The 21,407-nt window shown below is 42.7% G+C and overlaps 1 protein-coding gene across 1 annotated transcript in view; it reads right to left on the bottom strand.

Annotated features, from left to right (window-relative positions):
- TSHZ3 (teashirt zinc finger homeobox 3) overlaps positions 1 to 2,710 on the bottom strand; it is a 94,749-nt gene extending 92,039 nt beyond the window's left edge. The window contains exon 1 of the mRNA XM_056812226.1: positions 581 to 2,710. The gene's annotated coding sequence lies outside the window, so the exon portion shown is untranslated. The remainder of the gene's footprint in view (positions 1 to 580) is intronic.
- Positions 2,711 to 21,407: the final 18,697 nt, after the last annotated feature.

The following is a 21,407-nucleotide window of genomic DNA, read 5'->3' as shown; positions in this document are numbered from 1 at the left end:
CCTCTTAAGACTTTTACAATAAATGTCCCACCCTGCTAACCCCCTCTTAGACCTGCACTCCCCTTCCCACGCTTTGGACCCAGATACCCCCACCTTGGGGTGCTATAGCCCGCACTCCCACCCACTCCCTGAGGCTACTAGTAGAGAGGGAACTGAGAACGATCCAATGGCCTTGCCTGCCCCCCCCCCTCGCGAGGACCCCACATGCCGACCTTTTCCCCTTCCCGGGGCTCTCAAAAGAGGGGGAGGGGGGTCTCCTATCGATGTCCCCTCCCTGCTTTCTACACATCTTCCACCTCCCCAACCTTGCTGCCCTTTCCTTTTCTCGTCATCAGCCGGGGGGCAGGGGGCGGGGGGGGGGGGCAGGGACTGAGGGTAGAGGAAGGCGATCGATTATTGATTGGAAGATTGGGGATCGATCAGGAGCCCAAGTGGCTGCCCCTTCCCCGGCCTGCCCGCCAGGGACGGCCACATCAACTCTGGGAGATGCAGGGGGTGGAGGAGGAGGAGGAGGAGGGCGAGTAGCTGGGGGAGGAGGTGGAGGAGGAGGAAGAGGAGGAGGAGGAGGAGGTTCACTTACAGGCGGCGGGTGCGTGCGTCTGTCCGAGTTCATTTGTGCAATCCCCTGGCCCGGAGAGCGGAGCGCTGGCGGCGGCGCATCGATGCGCTGTGGGTTTGATTGCGTCTCCCTGGGTTTGCAATAATGCGCAGCCCGAAGGAGGGGACTGATTTCTGTTTCCAGTGCTTTGCGAACATGGACTGGTAGCTATGGCCAAGCACCTTCCTGGCCTGGCCGCCAAGTGCACTTTTTCCTGGGCCCCCGCCCCTGCCCACCCCCTGCTGCTTGCCTGTCTCTGCTTCTGCTTCTGCCTTTCTCCCCCTCTCTCCTGCTTTCCCCGCGTGGGCTGGGGGAATCACTTAATGACAGTCCCAGCAAAGCCGAGGCGTTCCTCTCTCTCCCCGGGGCTGCCGCCGCCTCAGAGCTTCAGACTCGGGACTCCCGATCCCAGCCCCAGTAGCAAAGCAGGGTCTGGTTGGTTGATTGGGTTGCTTTCCCCCCCTCCCCCCTTCCCTGAGTCTTTCCTTTTCCTTTTCCTTTTCTTCTTCTTCTCTCTTCTCTTCTCTTCTCTTCTCTTCTCTTCTCTTCTCTTCTCTTCTCTTCTCTTCTCTTCTCTTCTCTTCTCTTCTCTTCTCTTCTCTTCTCTTCTCTTCTCTTCTCTTCTCTTCTCTTCTCTTCTCTTCTCTCTCTCTCTCTCTCTCTCTCTCTCTCTCTCTCTCTCTCTCTCTCTCTCTCTCTCTCTCTCTCTCTCTCTCTCTCTCTCTCCTCTCTTTTTTTTTTTAAGTACACAAGGATAATTTCTTAAGTCAGAGAGTCAATGATCTTACTTGAACAGAAAGATCAAAGCAAAGCTGCCCATTGAGACCCTGTATTCAAGAGCAGGATCAAGACCTGGGCTCAGTCCTTATAGCTTACTAGGTGCAGAAGTGACCACGTCCTCCCGTCCTCTAAAGCCGACTGGACGCTCTGTCTCCCGCGCGCCCAAGTATTCTTTCCAAGTTGCAGGGGATGGATTTCGGGTGCTCTGCTAGCAGGGCTAAGGGTTCTGGGGCATTTCTCCTCCGTCTGTGCCTGAGGTTTGGGAGCTGAAGGGAAGGATGGTTGTTGCTGCTGGGGGAATGGGAGAGGAAGGGTATTTTGGATTGTCTCGCTGTTTGTTGTTTTGAAAGCGGACCTTTAGGAAGAAAAAGTATAAGCTTAACCGCCCTGTCCCCGGGGGAAAACAGCTACAGTTGGGAGAAATGAAACATTTCTTGCAAACGAGAAAATGGTGAGTTGTCAGATGCCGCCTTGGCTGCCAAATTCTCTCAGCTTCGGTGTCTTTGTGACTTGCTGGTGTCTTCGCAGTCAGTTACTGGAGTCGGTCGTGAGAATAGCGGTCTACGCCGTCTTCCGAGGTTTAAGTTGAGACAATGTCTCCAAAATCCAGTCTGTATGTCAGGCTGCGTTGTTTGCACAGGGAATACTCGACTTTAACTGAATTGAGATTATTTTTTTTAAGCTCAATAGCTCTCTCTCTCTCTCTCTCTCTCTCTCTCTCTCTCTCTCTCTCTCTCTCTCTCTCTCTCTCCTCTTCTCTTCTCTCCTTTCCTCTCCTCTCCTCTCTCCTCTCTTCTCCTCTGCTCTCCTCTGCTCTCCTCTCCTCTCCTCCACTATTCTTCTCTCCCCTCTCTCCAATCTCTATTTTCCTGTCTCGGCCCCCTTTCTTTCTGTCTCTAGCTTACTCTTTCTCTAGGACTCTCTCCTTAGCTCCCTCACTCCCTCACTCTCTCTGACTCTCTCTGCTCTGGCTCCGCATGCCGTTAGATCCGCCCTAACATCTGTCCGTCTCACCATTAGCACATCCATCAGTGTCGCGCTGGCTGCACATCGCAGCGACAACACACCAGACACAACATGGACTGTGATTCAATACAAATAACTAGCACACCGAGCAACTTCAACCAGGAAGGAGCAAGGAATGCAATCCCACTATTTACAAATGTTAGCCACTTTCAGAAAAGCATCCAGCCTGTGCCTTTGACACAGAACTGAACCTTGCCTTTTTATCTTACTTCCCCTCCCGCGTTAAAATGTAGGAACCCGAATAGTTTTCTCGTGAGACTAACAGCAGATATGGAAGGAGAAATGAGTGCTCAACTGCAGCGAGATGAATGAGCACCCAGGCTTCTCTCTGTCTCTATTTCCATGGTCTGGGTGTGTGCCTAGAAGTGGTGGTGGTGGTGGTGGTGGTGGTGTTACATGGGTCGGTGGGAGACAGCACCCAAAGCTGCATTACCTAAAATGCAGACAAGATATGCAGTAGTTTGTAGCCTGCAGTTTTGATGCGTTTAAGCTAAGATTAAAATAGCCCCGTGTGTGGTGGACGATACTTAGCAAAATTATTCTGGAAATCGGAAGCTAAAACTTTCAAATGTTTTCCTGCCTTGGCAAGGTCAATTAAAAAGGGAAAGGGGAAATTGATTTGAACAATAAAAAGACGTTGGGCGCTTTCTCTAACTCCCATAAGAAGATTCCATCTAAGATGATTTACAGTAGGAACTATGTACTCTAAGCTGTAGCAGAATGCTAGAAATAAGGTGTGTAAACTAACGATGACAATTTACATAATATTTTTAAAAGGAGGAAGAGCAGATTTTTATCTCCAAGAAGCCAGAAAATATTGGGAGTTTTCTATTAGTACCTAGCAGAAAGTGGAAGAGCCACCGGCAAGTGTAAGGCTAAGAGATAATCACATTGTGAGGGTTTCCTCTCTCCTTTTCTTCCATCCTTCAATCTATTCTACCTTCTTTCTTTCCTCCTTCCCTTTCTCTTATTCTTTTTCTTTCTGTTATTTTTCTTCTTCTTTGGCAGTACATCTGTTACTGATCACTGAGTAAAATGTAATCCAGTTCGTTGCAGGAGCACTAGCCTCTTGCTTTGCTTGGGTAGGTAGTCCAAGAGGCTGGGGATTCAGTGCGGGAAGGTCAGGACAAATCCCAAGCTTGTTACCAAATGAAAGGACCCCAAGTGCTATAACTTTTCGATTTTAGAATAGTTCAGTTTATCTTACTTTCTCTTAACTGTAAATGTCTGTCCGTGGAGCTGTGTGCATATTTCCAATCAGACTGGACCACAAATGCTAGCTGTATCTCTGCAGTGATTAGTTTAGTGATATACAGTTAGCTGGAGAACCAAGCTGCCTTCATTCATCCTAAAATGTATACAAGGGCTTGAAAGGAAGATACCATCAGATTGCAGTAGGACTCAGGCTTTCTTCTTCTGAGAAACGTCTGAGAAAATGTAAAGTTATGGTGAGGGGTTTAAAAATCAGGTGTAACAGCCAAGTGTTTTAAGATCAGGGAAGTGAGCCAGCCACCACAGACAGGATGTATCATAGAATCGCGCTAATGCGCTCCTTTACAATCCTGTTACCCTAATGTAAAAAGTTTCAACTTTCTAAAAAATGCAACAATAGGCTTTCTCCTTTCTTGAGACTAGTAACTTAATTACAGTAATGGGATATTGTGACAAGTCGCCAAGTATCCCAGCTTTGCAGGGGGTTTCTTTTAAGATCCAGCTCAAAGGAGAGTCAATGCTAGGAGAGAGGACAGACTAGCAGGCAACATTTTAAAAATCCAGTGTGATGTATTGGTGACGGTAACAAACAGTACGCTGCAACGCTGCGGAGCAAGGAACCAGGCTGTACTTCTAGTAAGTGCAACATTTACAAGCACAGTGTATAAAATCGATGGCTACAGAGGTAGCCACCGCCAATCCTCAAAACAGCTTAAGAAAAAAAAAAGTCCTGAGCTCTCCCTCTCTTTGCAGCTTGCAACTGGGCAATTATTTACAAGAAAACTTCAATAGTTATACAGCCTCCCTCCCCAAAGCCTAAGCCAACACTCAAGCTCTGGACTTTCTTGTTCTGTGGAACCTCAGAGCCCTTAGCTTCCAAAACTGCTGGTAGAGTCTTTTCAGATCTTCTAGAAACGTTTGCTTTGCCACTAAGGCTATTTTCACTCAACTCAACTTCACTGTGAAAGTTTGCAAAGGAAATCGGAGAGTTTTGGAAAGGACTTTAAATTAAATCAATAAAACCTCTTCTGGAATAATGGGAGACCTAGATTTGACCAAAAACAGGCTATCAGTTATTGGAAAACTATTCCCATTGCCATTGCAATCATGTAACAGATTCTGGTCACTTCTCTGTTTCCTAAAACCTAGTTTAAGAGCATTGCTGCAGTAAGCTTCTTTGTCGAGCATGGTCTGGGGTGCCCAGGGTTTGGTGACATCTGGGTGGGCAGAACCTGCTTTTCTTTGGCATTGCTGTCATTACTGCTTTGCTTAAATGTCCTTGCCTTCCTAGGTGAGGCCACCAGAGTTGAGGCTCAGAGCCTGGAGCCCAGGAATTGAATTGAGGGCTTCAGAACTCACCCCTGAAAAGCCTGTCAGTTTTCTGGCACCTTGAGGTGGGTCATCGAGGATTAGAGGCCTTCTGCACTCAAGGAGCCTGACACAATTTGATTTTGCCCTATGTGCTGTTTTCTCAGAGCCCAAGGCTGTCACTGTATTTGGGAATCATTGCCCTCAGGCCTGGGAAAGGCAAAGGAAAGGGGAGGAAAAGAGATCACCATTGAGCCCTGACTTCCCTGCCCCTAGCCTCTGCCCAGCCTAGGGTACTTAAGAAAGGGATTGAGTGGGGAGGACCAAGAAGAGCTTTGAATCCCTCTCCAAAGATTACACTGAGGAGGAGGGTATGTAAGGCTTATGTGGGAAAAGAGCAGAAGTCTCACCCGGCCATCCAACTAGGGGGAGCGGTTGGGTTCTCGGGATCTTGTGGCTTAGAGGCGGGCGGACTCTGGTTCATCTTACCGACTAAGGCTAGGCATACTAGGCGTGGCTAGGAACTGCACTCAGAAACCTTGAGAAGTCTGCTTTCCTTTCCCTATACCCACCGACCTTATTGGGGCCCAATTCCCCAGCCCCTCGGCCCTTGCCCCTCCCTACCTAGTCTCTCCCAAGTTCACCACTAAATTGCCAAGGACAGGCAGTTGGTACCCGGGTTTGCTAGGGCCAGGCTTACCTCCACTTCCAAACTTTGGGAGTGAGGGAGAAGAAGCAAAAAAAGTGGAACAGGCAGGGCCGAAAAGCGGAAAGATATCTGAGCAAAAGGTTGGGGAGAAGGGTCTCGGACCCGCGATCAGTTTCACAAAGGACAAGTCAGCCTAGCCCGAGTAAAATTAAGTCATGCCCAGGGAAGCTCGGGCTTCCAGATACAAGGACACTCCTCCCTCCCGGGCACAACGGGGCCGGCCAGTCCTACGAAGAGGAGCACGGAGAAAAACCCAGGCAGGGCTCTGCTGTCCCAGGGGAAGTGTTGGGAAGTGGGTTGGTAAAGGAGCACAGACAATCTCTGCCGCGCCACTTACTGTGGGGTGAGCCTATCCCTGCTCCCCTGGTTCCCAAACCTCGGCCCTCCCAGATCCAGAAGATACATATTTTGAAAAGAAGGACGAAAAGTTTTCCCTCCTTTGGGCTTAGATCTTGCCCGAAAGTAAATTGTTTGGGTAAGTGCATTTACACAGCAGCGGAGTTTGTTTTTCTTATTCCAGTAGCTTTGTTTTAACGAACCAGATGTTTTGTCTGTAAATTCTCCAAAGGACTTTTACAGTTTTGACGTGAAATAAACCTTAGAAAACCAGAGTCGTATATTAATGCCACTTCTGCAGAACCTTCGGAATCCTCGGAAGACGGGGTCGGGTATTAGTGTTGGAAGGGGAGGAAGAAAAGGGAATGGTTTCTGGGAGGCCAACCCCCGTTTCCGGGCTGGCCTCCTTCCTTCCAAAACCAAGTGTTTTGTACAGGGCGGGGCTTAGGGAAGAAGGGATGGAGCTCCACGGACAACTCTGCCTTTTCACAGACAGTCGAGTGTGCCTCTCTGTATGAATGGTTGTGTGTGTGTGTGTGTGTGCGCGCGCGCGCGTGTAAATAAGGATTTGTAATGTTTTTAAATGCTTTTGCAGCTTACTAGCGTGTGACCTTTGTCAAGTCACTTCTTCACGGGCCTCAGTTTCCTCTCCTGCCAAAAAGGGGTACTAGTATTGGACACTTTCCAAGGTCCCTTCTCTCCCTGTCATTATAAGATGCTGTAAAATACAAAAGAAAAACCAAGTGCATGATCGCGAGTGAGGGAAAGCACCTTCTCCGTGGCCCACCGGGCTTCCCCAGACCCGGAGTTGAATAATCCTTTGGGGGAGAAATCTACCTTTCCCTGAACTGCAAATCCCTAGACAACCCTGCAACCAGAAAGGACGGGTGCTTGCCGGGTGGAGTGGGGCCCCCGAAGTATGAGATTCAAAGCCGTGAAGCAGAAACCGCCCTCTACCCCAGTGGTGCTCACCCTGGCACAGCCAGCAGCCTGGGGTTCTTGCAGTGTGGATTCAAGGAAACGAAGCTAAGGCGCTCATAAGAGCGGCTAGAACCTCAGAGATTTTCCCCATCCACGCAACACCCCACCTGCTACGAGCTGGGAAAAATGAGTACGTTCTCTGTTACCCACGGTCTTCCATTTCTTTGATCCAAAGGATTTCATTTGTATTTTGGTGGAAGGAGAAGCAAATCTGAAACCAGAGGACCTGTGTCTGAGTCTGACTGCTACCTTAGTGCCGCGTGAAAAGTCTTTCCCCTCCTTTGGGGCTCAGTTTCCTAATCTGTAAAATTAAAGAATTGAATTAATTGATTCTTTGCAGCTCTAATGCGCTATGATTCTGTGACTCCCAAAGACACGTTACATCTGCAAAACCCAGGAGGATTTAAACCAACCACAAACAAAAAAAACTTTTTTTTTTCTGGCTCCCTCCTCACATTTTTTTCCCACTTTTCCTCTTGGGACAGTATCTTTCTCAGCATTAGGCCTGCATGAACAGAGTTAACCTACACTGCTCCCCTTCTGAAATAGGTCCTTTCTTCTATGGGGTTTTTCATTGAAAAAAAGTTCGTAGGGTGGCTTTATAATATATATATATATATATATATATATATATATATGCATATACAGGTGCATAATTATCTTTATATTGCAGCCTTCTTGGATCCGGTAAGGGCTAGGCTTAGACTGAACAGTGGCACAATTATCCACACATGAAAACATACATACATACATACATACATACATACATACATAATCCAGCATCTGATTCAATTATCCAAGGACTTTCCTTCATTAGTCACTAATGTTGAGGATTCCCAGAACAACTGAGTTCTGAGTTCTGAGTTCTTCCTCTTCTCAGGAAATTTTCTAAAGAAACAATTGGTCTGAGCCCCAAGGCAAAGCTATAGCATTGGGACGTGCAGCTACAGCGGCCTCCGACCCTAAGTGGTGGGGGCAGGAAGAGAGGAGGATTGAACTTGCTACTGCTACCCCACCCTCTTTCCCTCCCTCCCAGAATGTGAGCACCAGTTCAGCTCCTTAACTCATAGCAGACCCTTCTCCCTTGGGCCTTGAGCTAAAGTAGGGTGTTGAGTCCCGTAGTTAACTACAGAGTCAGGTCTGATATCTAGTTCTGTGACCCTGGGCTCTAGAAAGAACCAGTCCTAAAGAGTCTCTATTCCCAAGAGGTTGCTTTGCACCACTTTGATTTACCCAGAATTCCCAAAGGAATGTAGTTGGCTTCTGACTAAAGTGACTCCTAGATTTGCAATGCAGAGAGGAACTGACTCTCATTCTCTTCTTAAAATTTCTTTCTAATATTTTTGTCTTCATTTGTCCTGTTTTCTCAACTATTCCTCCCCTCAACTCCTGTCTCCAATTTCTCCCTTCTTTCCTATCTTGCCTTTTTTAATTCTTTTTTACTTTTGTTTTTTCTTCTCTTTACTTGTTTCACTCTCTTCGTGTTCTTCCCCACATTCCTTTTTCCCCCATTCTCTTCCTACCACAGCCTTCCCAGTTTATTTATTTATGTTTAATTAAAGCTCACCTCTAAAAAGCCAGAGCCCTCTATCCTTTCCCCCCCTGGTGCATATCACTGGGAGCTCTCCAGGACTATAGAAAGGAGTGAGATAGGACAATGCTGAGTAGAAATGGAATGGAATGAAATAGGTGGAAAGGTGGGAGAGTGCAGAGGAGGAACAAAGAAGTTGCCACTTGGCTCAAAATAAAATAAAAATTTAAGAAAATTCAAAGCTGCCAATAAAATCCTCTAAGTAGCTAGTGACTCAGTACTGGGAGTTTAGGTGATGGCATTGGTAAATGGCTTCCTTGCCCAAAGAAAATATTACAAATGCTGCTGTCTCTACCACCAATCAGGCCCAGCTTTGCAAAGCTAGATGAGCCCCTTTCTCCTGTGCAGAGGGCACGGCTATTTGCATGATAAATGGATCACCATGGAGGTAGCCAATGAAATATTCAAATGAGGCCAAGGAGATGGGGTGGAGAGAAAGATCCCCAGTGTCTTCGCCTACTCCATCCAGCCACAGACTGGGGAGCACACAGTTCAAGGCTGCTCCCTCTAAAGCTGGAGTGACCATCTCTCCCTCCCTTAACCTGGGATTTTCACGTTGTTACAACTAGGGTTTTTAAAAATTAATTTATTTTTTATTGTATCTAACCTGCCTGCTTTTTGGGACTTTCATGCTACCTCCCACCCGCACCCCACTCAACACTGCACTCCATTCTTTCTCTGTAAGAGCTAGGAAACTGCAGGCACTGGTTTTGTATCTGCACCTATGAAGGGCGTTAATCCAGGCAGTGGGAACGCATAGGATGTTAGCCTACACAATTTTACTGCCCTGAGCTTCTTGGGAGTTCCAGTGAATTAGGTCCTGGGACCTTAGGCAGTGGGGTTACCAGTCCATCAATATCAATTGCACTTCTCACAGTTGGATGGATCAGGATTCTGTGAATTCCAACCATCACTCCCTGGATCTCTAAACTCAGCTACTCTAACCTCAATGATGAAGTCAAGTATTGCTAGGAAGGAAACATGAAGAGAGGTCCAATTTTTTTTGGCATAGTCAGTCAAGCCAGTGGAAAACCAGAGGTCTCCTGGTAGCACCTCCTGAATAAAAGAGTTTGACCCAGTCAGAGGAAGACAAATGGAGAAACCTTGTGTTCATGAACACTACCCTATCTCAGTAGGTGTCCAGGTGGGCCCAGGGGATCAAAAGGAGAATTGTACACATGTATCCAAGTGCACTAGGAGAACCTTATTTCCAAAAGTGCACTCATTCTATCCTGAATGGCAAGGATGTCTAGGGTCCAGGGTTAGAACAGTTTCTGAAATAGTGGACCACTCCCCATTTTTGAGGCAGAGGGACATAGAAAACTTAAAGTTTCTGGGTATTTGGGGTGGGGGTGGGGTGATAGAAGGAGAAAGGGTTAAGGAAGAAGAAAAAGAAAATGGACACAGATCTTGGATGAGCAGTTAGTTATCTCCCCTTCCTACCTTAGAAAGCTGGATCCATCTAATTTGGAAATGGAAAGAAACTAGACCAATCTCATTTTAAAGATGACACAGTTCTGACCACTCTACCTTCCTGCTCAAAAACCTTTACTGGTTCTGTATTGCCTATGGGATGAAGTACCATCTCCAGGGCCTGGCATTAAAAATCCTACCTACCTTTCCAACCTGATTTCATGCTACTCTCCTTTATGAACTTCACATTCCAACCAAAATAGACTACTAGCTGTTCCCAGAATGGGACATTACATCTCCTACTCTGTACATCTACACAGGCTGTGTTCCATTGCTGGAACAGTCTCTCTTTAACTCTCTCTGGATCTTGGCTCAGGTCAAATGCCACCTCCTCAGAATCTTCCTTAACCCTTCTTTTAATATGTTCTCAAATTACTTTGTTTTATATGTGTGTGTGTGTTTTTGTCTACATTCACATTATGCTTTGTATTATATGTATATGAGTTATTTGTACACAAACACCCTAATGTAGTATAAGCTCCTTGAAGGCAGGATGTTTGTGTCTTAAACTTTGTAGGAAATTAATAAATATTTTAATTTAAATTATAATCGAGAAAGGTAAGTGACATTGTTATCAGCATCAACATCACTGACTGACATTTATATAGTATGTTAAGGTTTTCAAAGTGCTGATCCCCAGAATTGTTATTAACATTCTACAGATTGGGAAACTGAGGGTCTGAATAACTTTCTCACAATCACATAGGTGCCTAGAGCTGTCAGTGAAAATTGGGCCTTCTGACTCTAAGATCAACAGTGCTTTTTGCAACATACAAAGTTAAGTTTTTCTCAAGTTCTTCCAGGCCAAACAGATTTCCCTGGGACATAATTCCTTCCTGTCAGGTACTAAATCACAGAATAGAGAGAAACCAATGCCTATTCTAGGATCAGGCCAAAAAAAAGATGAGCTAGGATACAAATAAGATCCCTGTGCTTTGCCCTGAACAAAGCTATTTTTTAAAGCAAAATATATGTGAGGTTAACTTTCCTTCTCTTCTTAAAATGATAATGATTAAATCCTTAAGAAAGCCTAACATATATATCAAGATTCTCTCTTCTCCATTAATAGAGGGAACAGAATTATTTGTCTTAGAAAAGCTCATGAGTGAGGTGGGAGTTGGGCCTGGACAATGCCTAGTGGTTGAACAAGGTAAGGAATCAAAGAGTTGTAGGTATCCTCTCATGGGGGGGGGGGGGGGGAGGAAGGGTGCAAAATTGTGTCTTTACTGAAGGCAAAGTGGAACTTCTACAAATCTTGCATCCTTTACTCCAAATCTCTCTCTTCCCAGAAGTGGAAGAGATCATAAGAGGTTCAAGCTCCCTAATTTCCAAAAAAGAAAGTTTCTGAGAGAAGAAGTGACCTACTCAAAGACATACTGGTCAGTAAATAAAATAGCAGACAAAGAAATCTAATTCAGGGTTTTGCTTTCTTAAATTGTTTCCACGTTTTGTACTACTCTCACTCCCTGGCTACATTGTTCCCTCATATCATAATTTGACTGCTTCATTTTTATGACTCTTCTCATCCAGGAGAGACCAGAAGCTCTTTCAAGGCAAAGAGCTGTGCCTTTTCATCTCCCCTACAGCACCTGGCACATTACTAGACACATAGTAGTATAGGTAGTTAGTAATGATGTGACAGTTAATTAATTAATTGAGAAGCCTTAGTGTCAATTACTTTGCTAGCATGCAGGGAAGTCTATAAATAAGCTTCAAGGGGAACAGCTTAAATGACCAACAGAGAGATCATAGGCTCATAGAATTTCAAGGGGTTTGGTTTTAACAATGATTTGTTTTCAATATTTAGGTTTGTTTTTAGAAAGTAAGAGCATTGACATACTGGATGCATGAGGTCCAGAGACTCAGAGGCAAGTTCTAGAGTTCATTGGCCAAGACATGACAACAGAACAAGACTCTGATACAACCATACCTCCTTCCTTAACACCTGGAACATTTGACCTTTAAGTAGCCACTGTGCCTGGGAGTAGATTTCTCTCCCAGAATTCTATTAAAAGCAAACACGGGCCACACTCTAACCATGGTGATGACTGCAGTTCATATGGGTTATGACCCTAGTATTTGAAAGAAGGGGCAGAGGTATTCAAGGAGGAAGGTCTAGAAGATCAGGTAATTACAAAGTTATTCAGTGTGGACTCTCTCCATCTTACTTGCCTCCTCATATTCAAAGCCAGTTTCAGCTCTCCTCTGAAGTCCTAGAAGAAGAGATGGACTCATAAGACTATACTGAGGCTTTGGTGGACTCCAGTATGGATTCTTCCCCTGCCCTTTCCACTCCCCCTGTCAAATGGACTGCCCTGACAGTTGTCTTTTCCAAAATTGTCGCTATCAAACCCAACTAAGGAAAATTTTAAATAGGAAAGGAATGAATGAGTAGATAGATATATGGATAAATAGACAGATAGACAGACAGACAAAAGAACATTGCCCTAACCATGAAATAAAAATCAATTTAAGCCTGTAGGTAAGGAAGCCCCATACACTCACTGTGTAGACTGGGCTAATTTACTCTGAGCTCCTGGATAGGGCTGGTTTTTTTGTGGAGAGAGGGCGAGAGAGAGAGAGAGAGAGAGAGAGAGAGAGAGAGAGAGAGAGAGAGAGAGAGAGAGAGAGAGATTGAGAGAGAGAGAGCGTGCATGTACGTGTGTGTTGAATATATACTCCTTCAGGTCTTTCAAGAAAAGCTCAGTAACATTAGCTCCATCTGAGCACAAAGATCAGTGCCAGGGGTTAATATGGAAACATGGAGCATCTGCAAGGTTCAGAGGGCAGGAAATGCCCCTGATGTCAGCAGGGAGAGATGAGAGGGTTGGGGGAGGGCTTCAAATAAAAGGAACAGAATGGATTGGTCCCTGAACTTTCCTCTGCAGATTGAGCCTTTGCAGACCTTTAGAGACCAGTTTCATGAAGTGTTTCCCCAGAGCTCGTTAGGAAAGGAGGATAGTGATAAAGCAACGAGGCTGATAGTTCTGTTTTCCCTGTTAGTAGTGACTGGAGTTTTCATCATCCAGGTCAGATGTAAAGTAGAAGCTTAGAAAATCTGACACTCATCGATTCACTCTCTTTGTTCTAGTGTCATTTATATACAGGAGAGAGGAAAGAAATGTGACTTCAAAATTGCAATTAAACCAGCTCCTGAGCAGAAAGGCCTTTCTTTCCATATCTGTGCCCATCAAATCTTTTTTGCATCTCCAAAGGAAGTTCATTCCCAATTTTCGAATTAAAGCAGACAATGTAAATATTTCACACCCCTTGAAGGTAGTTCATTTACAATTACCCATGTATATTCTTAAATGTCATCTGGCAGAGCCCCTATCATTTTTTGGTCAGGTCTCTGAAAGAATGGCGATTTTTCTAATGTTTTAAAAGTATTAACTTCCTTTCAAACATTCTTTAACCTTTAATGTTTTGTAACTTGATGAAAAGGTCATTTTGTTCAGAGGATGCTGCTGTTCCATAATTGTGCAGCTCTCAGGGTAAGTTCCATTCAAACTCTAGGCTCTTTAAGGAGATTTTATATATATATATATATATATATATATATATATATATATATATATATATATATATATATATATATATATATATATATATATATGTATGTATGTATTTGTTGTGGATATTCCTCAGGCTTTCACTAAGATCAGTTGCTCCACACAAGCAATATTCCGGATAACTAAACTTTACCAATTGAAGCAGCATCAGTTTATTTTTATTAAGATTTCAACTACTTTATGGATATCTTGGAATTTTAGACTTCTCTAATAGGAAAGGATCTCTCCAAACTCTATAGCATGTTCCCCTACTTCTTAAACAGACCTTACTCAACCTAACTGAACCTCTTCTGGATAATTCAGGATTATCCTTAAGAATACCCATTCTTATTCTGTACTATAACAATATAACATCCTCAAAAGTTAGGAGAAGTAAGAGGTTAGCATGTTGAAAGTTGATATAATAATATGTTATTAATATATAATATGTATAAAATATATATGTATGCATTTAATCTTCTTAAAGAGCCTAGAGTTTATAAAATCATGACCCCATTTTTAGGAGCTTTGTTGTTCTAACTCTACCCACTTTGCTGTTAGGACTTGGCATTACTTCTTTGCAATCAGTGAACCTGCCTGTAATAATGTCATTTCCTCCTCCACCCCATATATTGCTTTAAATTTGACTAAACTGAGAGACTAGGTAACCAAGCTTGATAAATTGTGACTAAAATAAGAGTAAGATATACTTTGAGTTAGATTAGCTCCAGTGGACTGTGACATCTATTTCGCTTATTCTTTTCCTGCTTTTCAACTGTGTTCTAGTCAGGAAAGGTTGTTGGCTGAGCAGCTTCTGGATAAGTGAGATGTTATTTTGTATAAACTACACTTCAAACCATCTTGGAAGTAAACCAGGTTTAATTGTGGAGCAGGAGAAATAATGTTGTTTTGGGATTATGTAGTCAGATCTGCAAATCAAGTAAAAAATGCCATTTCTAGTTAAATAGAGAAGCCTGGGCAGCTTGCAGGGGTGACAGGAACACTTAGATAGGGCTGCCGGAACACAGGTACAATCTGTCATTTTCTGACTCCAAACTCATAGGAAACACATTGTCAACCACTCAAATGAGTAAAAGTGCCTATAAGGGATCAGAAGGAAGGTCCAAGGAGGTATTAGAAGTAGTTTCTATTTCTAAAATCCCATAGTTTCAATTTCCTGACTTAGAAAGTGCAGTTGTAATTTAAGCAACATATTAGACCAAAGTAAAATTGGATTACTAGAATCAGAGATAGCAACCTTTTCGTCCAATGTCCTTATTTTACAAATGGGGAAAATCAACTCCAGAATGAGAATGAGACTTGTCCAGAGTTATTTGGTAGGTGCGGTGGGGCAGTGGAGCAGAGACTAGAATGCTGGGTCTTCTTCTTGTACTAGTTCCTTGCTCCAGTCTAAGAATTTCATCCCTGCCCTTCATGAGGGGCCTCTCAGGATGTCAAGCTATTCCCCACCAAATGGCCATCTCTCTCTACAGAGGAGGAATAGAGCCAAGAACAGAGAAGAGTCCCAGTGATTCTGAACAAGCTGTGCCCCTAGAGCTGAGTAGCTGGCTCCCACTTCTTGTGCCGTCACTGCTTTCATTTAGATGCCCATTTCAGTAGCACTGTCCCATTTCAAACATCCTGAGAATATGTTTAATTAGAATTTGGCTATACAGTCTCTTAAAATAAAACCAAAGCAACCAGCTAATTATATTGCTCAGCATTCTGTTGCAAACATATACTTTTTAATAAAACACTTTTCTAACTAGAGAAATCCCTAGAGATACAGATCCTCATTTATAAGAAGTTCTCTAAAGGGAATTAAAGAGAGGCAGCTTTATAAAGAAAGAGGCCAGAAGACGGTGTTTTTAAGGAGCCTTTAAAAATAATCTAATTCTGAGGATGAGACACACCTATTTTAGAGAGGCAAATCTTTTTTTGTTTTTAATATGGCCTATATTATCTTCTTGTTTTGTTGTTATTGTTATGTGTGAACATGTTTGGTTTGGTTTGCTCTCTTCCCTCTCTATCACTGTAACTAATGTCTATGTCTTGCATTCTGATATTTTCAGAAGCATAATATTTAAATAAACAAATGGTTTTCAGAATGCATGTCATCTCATGCTGTTCCTCCCCCACCTCCTTTCTCTGTATGTGAATAACCAACCCCCTCTTCTTTTAATGTGCAGAGTCTGCAGTAAAGGATGGTTGAGGCAAAGAGTGAGGATGGGCTGTGCTTGATCACTGTCTTCTCTCCCCACAGCTGGGGAGATGTGTGTGGGGAGTAATTGAAGCCACTTTGCCAGCTTAATGCCAGTCTCTGCAGTTTTCACACAGCCTGGGCTGGGAGGCTTGCCTGCATGAGGACTGGATTCCCACAGGGAAGACATGGGAAGTGTGAGTTATGCCATGTCAGGGAGCTCTCAGCTCACAGGGACCATGCTTCTTGGAAATGCATGTCCTTTCAAGATGCTGGACTACGCAAGCATCTCAATGTAGTGAAGGGACTTGTTAATTGGAAGAAATGGAACAAATTGTCCTGCCAGAAGCAAGACGTGGAGAAATAGTTTTAGAAGTAAAAAACATTGCTGGTCATGGGAGTGAGAGCCAGCCTTTGAAAGGGGGGAGTGAATGAATCAAGGTGTTGAAGGGAGCATTTGAGTTAGTGTATCATTTACAAGGGATTCTCTCCTACTTTGAAGTTCTATGCTAACACAGAGAAGGCCTTGGGCATTTTTTATATTCTTTGGGAATGATGGAAACAGTCTTCTCATTCCCAGAAAAAGAGTTCACTTACTTTCTCTTCCATCTTCCGTTTTCACAAAGGACCATTGATTGAGTAGGAAAATCACTTCCATTCCCAGGCAAGACTAGAAGGAACTGCTGATGTCCTTCCCTTAGACAATGAACATTCTACCACTGACAATAATAATAATATATTTATATAGAACACCAGAATGACATAAACTAGATGTATCATTCCTTTTTTATTTTGCTTTTTTTTTAAATAGGTGGGAGACAGGTTCAGAGAAGAAAGTGTTTTGTCCAGGGTCAATAGTTAAGACCTGCCAAAATATGGATTTTCACTTAATTTTTCTGACTCTGATTTCAATGCTTACTATCTTATAGTTAAAAAAAAGAAAGAAAAAGGAGGAGGATGAAGTAGAAGGAAGAGAAGAAGAAGAAGAAGAAGAAGAAGAAGAAGAAGAAGAAGAAGAAGAAGAAGAAGAAGAGAAAGAAAGAAAGAAAGAAAGACAGAAAGAAAGACAGAAAGAAAGAAAGAAAGACAGAAAGAAAGAAAGAAAGAAAGACAGAAAGAAAGAAAGAAAGAAAGAAAGAAAGAAAGAAAGAAAGAAAGAAAGAAAGAAAGAAAGAAAGAAAGAAAGAAAGAAAGAAAGAAAGAAAGAAAGAAAGAAAGAAAGAAAGAAAGAAAGAAAGAAAGAAAGAAAGAAAGAAAGAAAGGAAGGAAGGAAGGAAGGAAGGAAGGAAGGAAGGAAAGAAGGAAGAAAGGAGGAAAGGAAGGAAGGAAGAAAAAAGAAAGGAAGGAAAAAAGGAAGAAAGAGAGAGAGAGAAAGAAAGAGAAAAGAAAGAAAGGAAGGAAGGAAGAAAAAAGAAAGAAAAAGAAAGAAGGAAAGAAAGGAAAAAGAAAGAAAGACAAAAAAAGAAAGGAAGGAAAAAAGGAAGAAAGAGAGAGAGAGAAAGAAAGAGAAAAGAAAGAAAGGAAGGAAGGAAGAAAAAAGAAAGAAAAAGAAAGAAGGAAAGAAAGGAAAAAGAAAGAAAGACAAAAAAAGAAAGGAAGGAAGGATGGAAGGAAGGAAGGAAGAAAAGAGAAATAAAAAGAAAGACGGAAAGAAAGGAAAAAGAAAGAAAGACAAAAGAAAGGAAGGAAGGATGGAAGGAAGAAAAGAGAAAGAAAAAGAAGGAAAGAGGAAAAAGAAAGAAAGGAAGGAAGAAAAAAGAAAGAAGGAAAGAAAGGAAAAAGAAAGAAGGAAGAAAAGGTGACAATGATAATTATGATCAAAGAGAGGGGAAAAGAGAAAGAGAAAAAGGAGGATTTCAGCTGAACTTATAAATTCATTTGTATGGATGAATCCTGCTTTGGAAACTCTCTCCATTGATGAAGATGTTTAATTCCTACAATCTGTAGTCTGCATCTTCAGTTCCTAGAACCTGCCATCTGGGTATCCTGTAGGCACTGAACAGTAGTGGCCTGCCCATATTCACCGAACCAGATTGGTCAGAAGCAAGACTTAAACCCGACTCTTTCTGATTTCAGGGCCAGCCCTCCAGCCACTATTCTATGCCACCTCTTTGAAAGTAAAAACAGACACATACATACTTCTTTATAGTTTATAAAGTACTAAAATACATTATCTTATAACATCCTTATAAAAGTCTTACTGGGGGAGGAGGTATAAATATTATTATCCTTATATTACAGATGAGTAAACAGCCTTGCCAGTTAGTTGACCCTAAATCGTGTTTCACATATGTTCATTCTGTGCATTTTGAAATCTTCTCTGACACCAATGCATATATACTCCATCCTCTTTCTACTTCTTGCTGTAGAAATATTAATCTAATCAACACTATCATTGCTTTTAGAAAGAGCATAACAATGATCCACTCACTAGTCACTATTTATGTGCCTACCCTGAGAGAAAAATTTTCTCCCCTGGCCTTCCCTCTTCTTTATACATGTTGTTCCCTTATTGGACAGGACTATTTCAATTTTATCTCTTCTCCCCAACAACCTCCATAGCACTTTGCACACAGTAGAACTTTAATACATGCTTACCATTTCATTTCATTCTATCTGTATCAGTTCCCAATCCCTCACTTACCTGATATCAAGATCCTTCTTTGATCACTAAATTTCTCTACTAGATCACTAGATCCTACCTACCACTCTGTTTGAAACAAAAACTACCTAAAGCAACATGAAACACAGCAAGGAAGGCCACGAGGACGGGATATTTAATTATCACTCTTCTCAGGCAAATTCTTTGAGCTATCTCCAACTCCACTTCTCCTTCCTTGTCTGTAGCCCACTGAAAAAGGACAGAATCTCTCCAAATTTATATATGTAACCCAGGCTGATATGGTCTTATTCAATTTGGATAACATGAAAGCCTTCATCTCCTACCATGGCTGTCTGCATCTTTAAAACTGGTGAGACTGAGCCAATTGGTTTTTGTTTGTTTTGTCTGGGTTTGGTTTGGGTTTTTTGTTTGTTTTGGGCTGTGCTTTAAAAAAAATTTTTTTTTGGTAGCTTTTCCCATCATACTCTTTTTTGCTGCAACTCTTTTCTGCTGCGTCCTAAGGGTGATCCAAGTCAGTTTGCCCACAGCATGGACACAATGAATTGAACCAGTAAAAGGGAAGGATTTGTTTTCCCTTACATCTCTTTTTTATGCTGGTTCTGAGTAATGGGACTAGAGGTGTTTGTTTCTATTCTAGGTCCTCAGTTTCAGGTATTGGAAATAGTCTATAGGGGATCAGGAATTTGAGTCATGATGACTTTGAACTTGGGATTGCAAGCAGGAGAGTAAAGCCAGATAGGCTGGTACAGAAACCCTGAGACACCAGGATACCTGCTACTCAAACCTGAGATGGGTTTCTGAACTTGGAACTGAGACTGTCTACATGAAATAAGCTAAGATATGGTCCTAATCTCTTTTATCAACTCAGAAGATGACAGGAGCCTGAGAAGAGAGATTATTTCTCCCATGTTTGGGGGTAGCAAATTTGTTTATTTATGACAGGCCGGCTAAGCCTTGTGAGGGTAGCCCACGGGTCATAGACCCCTGGTGAACCAGGACTTTGCTCACCCAGCATGTGAAGACTGCTTCAGCCGAACAGATGGAAGAAACCAATAAGAAGGTTCAAGGGCTGAGATGGTGATGCAGCGAAGCACTGTGGGGTGCTCAGGGCGTGTTGGAGCACAAAAGACAACACGGCCATCCATTGCAGCTGAGGAAGTCTCCAGGTGTAACGACTTTTTGTGCCACTGGACCCAGACTTCCAACGCTGTGAGAGTGGGACTGTCTCTGTGCATCAACTTTTCCACTTAAATCTCCTTCACGCACAAGTGTCTTTGTGCACACTCATCTATACACCATAGACGAAAACGCTCAAAGACAATCGTCATCCTCGGTTACTGAGAGAGAGACTACTACTATTATTATGATTAAATATATGTAAAAATAATCTGACCATTAATAGTTAATAGAACTGGGATGCAAAGGGACTGCCCCCTTTGCCTGGGTGAGGAACACCATCAGTGGAGGCTGCAGCCATTTGCAGAGAGCCTAGCTAGATACCTTCTATCCCTTTAAAAGAATTAGAGAACCTTGAGGGTAAAATCTAACTTATTCTGGCCTTCAGGCAGTAGGGGCCAGGAAGAGTTTGTTACATATCCATCCTGCAGCACTCTCTTCTGATGAATAATTCCCTAGTCTGGATCACCATTTCATGAAGTGCCCAGGCTATATTCACTTCAGTCTCAGCTTCACTCCTCCATAATCATGTTATTTCTCCAACTTCCCTTTCCAGCTTCCCTCTATGTATTGTTCTTCCTCTTTGGAAAGTAAGTACCTTGAGAGTAGGGGCTTTTTTTTTCTGCTTTAATTTATATCCACTACTTACCATAGTGTTTAACACATTATAAGTGCTAAAATACATACTTTATCTATCTATATCCCAATGAATGATATCCTCTATCCAACTCATAAATAATAATGACATCTCATGTATATCAATATAGTTTAAAGTTCTTTCACATACATATTCTCTATTAGCATAAAAAAGAGAAATCTGTACAATCTGTACCATTTCTTTAAAGCAACCTTGCACACAAATGATAACCAGCAAGTCTTCTTTTACATTTATATAGAAATTTATAATCACAAGGCATTTTACATAAATTATTTCATCTTATCTTCACAATAGCTATGAAAGGTTGATAGGACAAACAGTCTTACTAGCTGGGTTGTTCCAGCTAGTATAGTAGGTGTCCTGGATCTGAGTCGAGGGTTTTTTCATTGATATCACACCATAAAGTGACCAGAAGTCATCTAGCCCATTTTTTATTAGATGCATGTAATATTTAGATAGACCAATTCAAGGGTAGAGAGCCAGAAAGTACTGTGTAAGACAATGGAGTAAATTCCAAGAGACTGAGGCCTGAATTTGAGCAGCCTTGCTCAGGAAGAAACAACATTTGATAATATTCATTGTGACAGGAGAATATGGCCAGTAGCATCTTCACTTTAACTGGGGAGACTATATCCATCCCCTCCCTCTCCCCCTTGCTTAATCCCATCACAAAGAGCTGTCAAGGAAAGCACATTCTTTTTTCTCAGTGTACCACCTATGCTAATTATTCTTAGCTAACTCAATCATCATTTTCACCCTGACACAAATTTCTTTCCAAAGAAAGAGCAACATTGCTTGCCGCCCCCAATGTAAATTTCTCCCACAATATATTTCTAAAATAGCCACTCCTGGATGGTGGTAGCTGGCAAGGAAATTCTCTGATATGCTTTGCCTGCTTACATAGTTCTAGCCAACTCTTCAGAACACAAGATCTTTCAAGCTGGCCAACATGTTGGGCTTTCTTTGAATCTATTTCTTTATATTTTTTCATTCTTCCAGGTCCATCCCTACCTCTTTCCTACACCCCTTCCCCATTTTCTCCTCACTGTAAATGCTCTTTTCCTTGCCCATCTTTTCCTTTTCCAGCCTTTTCTCCTTCATCCCCAATTTTCTTCTTTGTCTTGTACTCCTGTCCCCATCCTTTATCTCTCCATTTCCCATCATCCTCATCCTTATCTTCAAGCT

Source organism: Monodelphis domestica, chromosome 1 (assembly GCF_027887165.1).
Source record: "Monodelphis domestica isolate mMonDom1 chromosome 1, mMonDom1.pri, whole genome shotgun sequence".
Classification (NCBI taxonomy): Eukaryota; Metazoa; Chordata; class Mammalia; order Didelphimorphia; family Didelphidae; genus Monodelphis; species Monodelphis domestica.
The sequence above is the reverse complement of the archived record's forward strand: the minus strand, read 5'-3'. Positions and strand labels throughout refer to the sequence as shown.